This window comes from Juglans microcarpa x Juglans regia, chromosome 8S (genome assembly GCF_004785595.1).
Source record: "Juglans microcarpa x Juglans regia isolate MS1-56 chromosome 8S, Jm3101_v1.0, whole genome shotgun sequence".
Taxonomy (NCBI): domain Eukaryota; kingdom Viridiplantae; phylum Streptophyta; class Magnoliopsida; order Fagales; family Juglandaceae; genus Juglans; species Juglans microcarpa x Juglans regia.
Window position 1 is genome coordinate 11,030,344 of NC_054609.1, and position 6,762 is coordinate 11,037,105.

General features: G+C 45.3%; 1 long non-coding RNA gene across 1 annotated transcript; it reads right to left on the bottom strand.

Annotated features, from left to right (window-relative positions):
• Positions 1 to 216: 216 nt before the first annotated feature.
• Positions 217 to 1,133, bottom strand: LOC121244071. The gene is made up of 3 exons (XR_005936375.1): positions 1,075 to 1,133; positions 918 to 988; positions 217 to 248 (listed from the first exon to the last, which is right to left on the bottom strand). It is a non-coding gene; the product is annotated as an uncharacterized LOC121244071 (long non-coding RNA).
• Positions 1,134 to 6,762: the final 5,629 nt, after the last annotated feature.

The window sequence follows — 6,762 nt, forward strand, 5'->3', positions numbered from 1 at the left end:
AAAAATAAGCTCATGTTTACACCAGTCATGACAGAAAATAATTTATTCTTATACAGAATCTCATGAGTAATGCAGAACAAATAACCGAGGTAGTTCAAATTTCTTTTCAAAATCAAATATGTATATTTTCCAAAATAACCTCAGCACATTTTATTTTAATGCAAAGTCTAGCATAGGAACCCCGCTTACCTGGACTTCTTAGCTTTTTCGAAATTTCTCAAAAGCGTCGGATAATAATTAATCGTCACCTATAAAATAATCACGTACTTCTCATAAATTTCCAATTAATCACGTATCTCAATATTTAAGCCTAAAATGCTAAAATAACCTATTTTAATTCCTCAAAAACCTAAATTCTCATTATTCCTAATATACCAACATCACTTTCTAACTCATCAATATCCAACATAATATCTCTGACTAAACCATTAAATTCCAATTTATTTATAAATTATAAAACTAAAAATAGCGTAACTATATCGAAATCATTATAAGTGGATGATCATACTTTTGTTTAAATCAAAAAAATATTCTTTTAAAAAGGATTTAAAATAAGATTTTGCATTTACCAATCACTCCAAGAATTTATCAATATTTTCATAAAAAAATATTTTGTTAAAAAAAAAAAATCAGTCTTTTACAAAAAAACAACTTAACAAAGTACAACTCACATGTGCCTAAGTCTAAAAATAAAAAAAAACACATGCAGTTCACGTTGTAAACCCATGATTTCAAAATCCAAAGTACATAATATAAACTCACAAAATTAAACACCCGAAACAATAAATCTAGAGGTATGCTTTAAGGGGTAAAAATGTAATAATACATCCTATAGCTCACGTAACATACAAATACATATATATATATATATACACGCCGGAAAAGAAAACTCCACACAGTGCAGCTGAAGCACTTACGGAGAGGTGGGGCACGACGGCGTGGAGCTGGTGGTTGGCTACGGCGAAAGGGAGTGGCACCTGGTCACTGGCTGCGAGAGCAAGAGAGGGAGACTAGTGAGAGAGGCACACGGTGAGGGAAAAGTGAGGTAGATACCGAGAGAACAGAGACACCAACCAGAAATGGCGTGAGCTTACCGGGGAAACAGAGGCAGCGTGCGGCGGATAGGGGTGATGAGACGTCCTCCCTGACAGTTTATGAGGGGGCACAGGGCGGAGGAGGGTGTTTTCAGCGGCTCAAGGTGGCTGGAAAAATGCTCTGTTTTTGGATGCCAAAACAGAGCAGTCCGATGCTTGCTGTAGAGGCTACGGGAGGCTAGGTGACAGCTTCGTGTGACTGGGCAGTGGGCACGGTGGTGAGGTCTGGATAGTTGGTTACTCGCGGTGGACAACCCAGGTTGCGTCCGCTGATGGTGAAGACGCACGGGAAACGGTTTTTAAGGAAACAAATCACGGAACAACTACCGAAAGTTTCTCGAGCTGGCTCGACTGCGATGCCTAGTGGCTGGGAAAGGTTCCGAGGAGGAGTTTGGGAGATGGCAGTGATCACCAAGGAGGGCAGAAGCTTAGGGAAAACTGGCTGGCCGAGGTCATCTAAGGAGGGTAGCGGCGGAAGCTTTCTTCGAATACTAATATATATAAGAATATATATAGGTGGATGAAACAAGAAAGAAAACCCTAAAGGAGGAGACGTGCGAGCGGATGAAGATGGGTTGAGCGAGAGCATGCACGACATGCACGAGAAAAACAAACTTACAGAAAAAAAAAATAAAGGCCGAAAGAGAAAAAAAAAATCACTACTCAAGTCCGTAAAATAAAAACTTAAAACATCAAGCTCCAATAAATAAATAAATAAAAATCTAAAGTCCAACTATACCCATTTTGGGTCCGGGTGTTACAGGAAGTGCCCGCCGTCCGGGTCGAGGTCATGACGATATAACCCGGGATCCCAGACTGGGCAACAAGCATAGTCAAGTATTTGGAAACCGATGAAGCACTTGAAGACGTTTGCGAGAAAAATTAGGAATAGAGCAATGCCACACCATGATCGAGGGAATCCTGTATCGGCGGGGTCACTCAGCCCCTCTTAAGATGTATCTCTCCGGAGGAGACACAATACGTGCTAGTGGAAATACACAAGGGAATCTATGGGAACCATTCGGGAGAACAGGCACTAGCCAGGAAAGTGACAAGAACAGGTTAGTACTAGCCCCAAGCTCTCTGGAACGCCAAAAGCTAAGCTCAGAAGTGTCAAAAATGTCAAGAATACGCCCAAATTCCCCATTGCCCGCCTAAGAAGCTGGTATCGATCACCTTGCCTTGGCCATTTGCCTAGTGGGGGTCGATCTAGTTAGCCCCCTTCACCCGGTAAAGGGAGTGGTCAAATTTGTAGCGGTCGTGATCGACTACTTCACCAAATGTGCCGAGGCAAAAGCCTTAACCACCATCACTGCAGGCAGTATTACGCGATTCCTGTGGAAATCAATTTGCAGGTTCGGCATCCCACACACTATCATCTCAGATAATGGGAAGCAGTTCGACTCCGACCATTACTGAAATTGGTGCCAAGACTTAGGGATCAAATTCCGATACTTGTCCCCTAGGCACCTACAATCCAATAGACAAATCGAGGCAACTAACAAAACGCTAATAGGAATACAGAAGAAACGACTCAACGACCGAAAGGGCGCATTGGCCAATGAGCTCCCCGCAGTGCTTTACGCCTACCAAGTCATCATAAAGACACTGACCTGGGAAACCCCCTTCACCCTCACCTACAGGTACAAGGCAATGCCACTAGTAGAGTTGGACTTCCCACATACAGAGTGTAGCACTTCGAAGAAGAGTCCAATGATAGATGACTGGAGGAACAACTGGACCTATTGGAAGAGGTACAACTAGAAGCAGAGATAAAAGTTGTGTCCGATAAAAGAAGGGCTGAGAGGTATTTCAACAAGCGCGTGTGGCCGAAGACATTCCAAGTAGGGGAGTTGGTACTCAAAGAAACTGGAACGACGATGCGGGATGAGGGAAAAATGGGTCCCCGCTGGGAGGGCCCCTATGTGGTCATCTCCACAAGCTGACCAGGTTCCTATCACCTCAAAGATTCCCAAGGAAACGAACTACTGCACCCGTGGAACACTGAGCACCTGCGAAAATATTATTGGTCTTCCTCGTTTTAATTCCTATGTTTTCATAAAAAGTTACAGAATGTAATCCAAATGTGTGCTTTGTCTTGTCTTGATTATTGGGTTTAGGTGTATAATGTAACGAGAAAATCAGTCTGCACACCAGCAAGGTCGACACCACCGAATAGAAACTTCAACAACTTACCTCCCCGCGAGGTGAAAGGGATGAGTGTTATGCCTAAATGCTGCTCTATCCCTCTCGCAGAAGAGTGCAGGTCGACTCTTGGTCACCCAAAAAAAAAACTTACATTCCTTGTAGGCATCAACAGGCGGGAACGGGTCTAGGAAAATGTCGGCCCTAGGGTGGCCTTATCCCTCCCGGAAGGGAGAGCGGAATCAACCTACGACTGCCTGAATGACTTACCCCAACCTCCACTACGACAAAACGTGGGATCAGTGCTGGCCTACCCCAAACCTACCCTTTCCAGTGATATCAACGGGCTCTAGCTCCTCGTCCAAGAGAGCGGGACCATCCTCGAGGTGGCCATAATGACTTATCCCGACCCCCCCTCACAGTAAAGGAGCGGTTATCCAACTGCTGTCTGAACTTACCTCCCTACAAGAGTGCATAAGGAAAGGTAGGCCTTAAGGTTGCCTTATCCCTCCAGCGATGGAGTGCGGGTTAGTCCTCAGCTACCTGAATAAAATTGATTACCTTCCTTGTCAACGTTAACGAGTGGGAGTGGGTCCAGATGCCCAAACAACTTACCTCCCTGCGAGATACCATAGGGAAAGGTCGGCTCTAAGGTGGCCTTATCCCTCCCGAATGGGAGAGCGGGGTCAGTTTACGACTATCAGAATGACTTACCCCGGCCCCCACTATGACGAAGTGTGGGATCAACGTCAGCCTGACCCAAACTTACCATTTCCTACGATGTCAACAAGCGAGAACATGTTCAATAGCAGACTTCCTGAACAATGTACATCCATACGGGGATACCCTAGGGAAAAGTAGGCCTTAAAGTTGCCTTATCCCTCCCACGATGAAGAGCGGGATCAACTTCAAGGCTACCCAAATAACTTACCCCAGGCCTCGGCGCAGTGAAGGAGTGGTCCAGCCACATCGCTGTCCAAATTACCTCCCCGAGGGACAAAGATGCAGAATGACATAAGGCATTTTGACCTCTCCCTGACGGAGAGCGGACTGAGTCTATGGACTACCCGAATAATAAAGAGAAAGACACGGACTACATCAACAAAATCTTCATTAACGGAATCTTTAATAAAAGAATCTTTGAGAATAGAATCTATGCCAACAGATTCTACATCAACGGAAACTCCGTCAACATTAGGAGTGCGAGTCGGCCATTGGCCACCCGAAGATAAAATCTCCACCAACAAAATATTTATCAGCGGGATCTCTATAAAGAAAATATTTATCAGCGCAATCTTCATCAATAGAATCTTCAACGATGGAATCTTCATCAAAAGAATCTTTGCAAACGGAAACAAACACTTTGAAAATGCAGGAAGGAGCAAACATAAAGGAAAGCTAAGGAAAAGTGGCAGGACAAAGCGAAAGAAAACGAAATGAAGGAGCAGACGAAAAGAAAAGCTAAGGAAAAGCGGCTGGAAAAAGTGAAAGGAAAGAAAAAGGAAAGGAAAAGTGACTAAGGAAATAGGAGTGAAAGGAAAAGGTGGCTAATGTACGAGATCAAAAGGGACAGTGGCATTCGGCTCCACACCCAACGAAAAATAAGCCAAGCCCACATACCGCACAAACGATAAAAGCAAGCAACAAAGGCATCATCACCCAACGAAGAAACGCAGTGTAAGGGGCCACTAGCGTGCAAGGTCGCAGACCACAACCTGACGCTGGCAGGGTAGGACACCAAGAAGTAGCAAAAAAAGAAAGGCGGGAAGTATGAAAAGAAATACAGCAAAGAAAAATGTAGAAACAGTGCAACGAGGAGAATACAGAGGTCGTGTGGTGAGGAAAACATAGAAACCATGCTATGGAGAAAGCTAGTAACAATTGCAAGTGATACGCAGTCGGACACACAAAGTCATTTTATTAACTGTATCACAATACAAAAGGCAAGTTACATCATGAGGTCAAATTACAAGGGAAAAGTTATGCCATATAGCCGCATAAAACAACTAAACTGCAAAGAAGTAGTTCACACGAGGAAGCTCGTATATTCCAATGAACCGCCTGCAGTACCGTCTACTCCACATATAAACGTACAGAAGAGAAGTCCTTGGTAGGACCTGAGACTACAAACCCAGCCAAGACCAGTTCAGCGGCCAAAGAACGACGACCATAGAATAGCAAAACCTCCTCGCAACAATTGAGTCCGACGGAGTGAACATTATGGATGCAACGGGGGTCCAGGACCACGACCATTACAACGTATATGGTGTTCACATGGTCCGGTACCCAACAACAGAGGATTGGCAGGAAACCTGTGCAGAAATTCCACCTTCATAAATATGACTTGATCTTAGTACGGCCACCTCCAAACCTCCAAGTTAACCCACCAACTATCGAAGATGTCGGCAGGGTCAAAGCATGATAAGCAAAAGGACGAGAATGAGAATAGAAAGTCTGGGATCCAAATGATAAGGAATACACGATAAGGTCCACCCAATGAGTTTGCCTTCATGTGCTAGGTTCATTTCTAGTAGGGCCACTGCCAAGGCCGCTCGAGATAAGGCCCTCATCGGCAAAGACACTTCCTACTGGGAGAAGTCGCACACGTTCACGGTCCAGGGGTCTCACTGCGGGTTCTAAAGGAGGAAGGTCTTCATCTACTCCAAGCCCTCCTCACAACCAATCTTCCATGTATCAATTCGTACCCCCCGGATGTAAGACAACTCGTTGCGTAGGCCATTAACGGTCGCTTCTTAGCTCATGAGTGTTAGCTGGTTCATAGTCAAGGTGGTCTCTGCGTCCAACCTTCACTGCTTCTCATCCTTCAGGCTTTGCCTCTTCATTGCCAGCGACTCATTGGCTTCTTTGAGCTTAGACTCGAGCCACCTGATCTGCAGACCATTAGCGTCCCATTGCCGACAGAGCTATGGAACATCAGCCTACAACCACTCCAACTGAGACTGGCATTGGTGTTGGGATTGCTACACTGTGTCCCTATTCTTGCAAGCTAGCGAAGCCTCAATGCAGAGTTGGCCAATCTCCCCTTGGGATCGGATCAGGATGGCAAGGGCTCCCTTAGCCGTCTCTCTCTGTTCCAGCTTGAAAGCCACCCAATCTGTGGTAGCCTGGACCAAGGAGCAGAGGTCGGGTTGAAAAAGTCGAGTTAGGCACCTCAAGCCCCACAACAAAAGTCGAGTTAAAAAAAAAAAACTACACACACACACACACACTCACACACATACGGACGAAATGGTGGTTGAGCAAAGTTTACTTCGGTAAGTAGCACCCTAGCCTTCCCCTATACTCTACGAACATGTTCTGCGTGGCCATACGGCTCAATCGTCTGAAAACTCTAGGGAGCCTTCTCAGCAACATCCCCACAGTCATCAGCAACACCTGCAGCTTTCTCGCCGAGAACGCCACCCATTGCCCTTGCCATTCCACCGAGACGAGTAGTGTAATGCCCATCCTTGTGGTAGGACTTTTTTAGAATGATTTTAGAAAGGACGATGGAAACTACCAT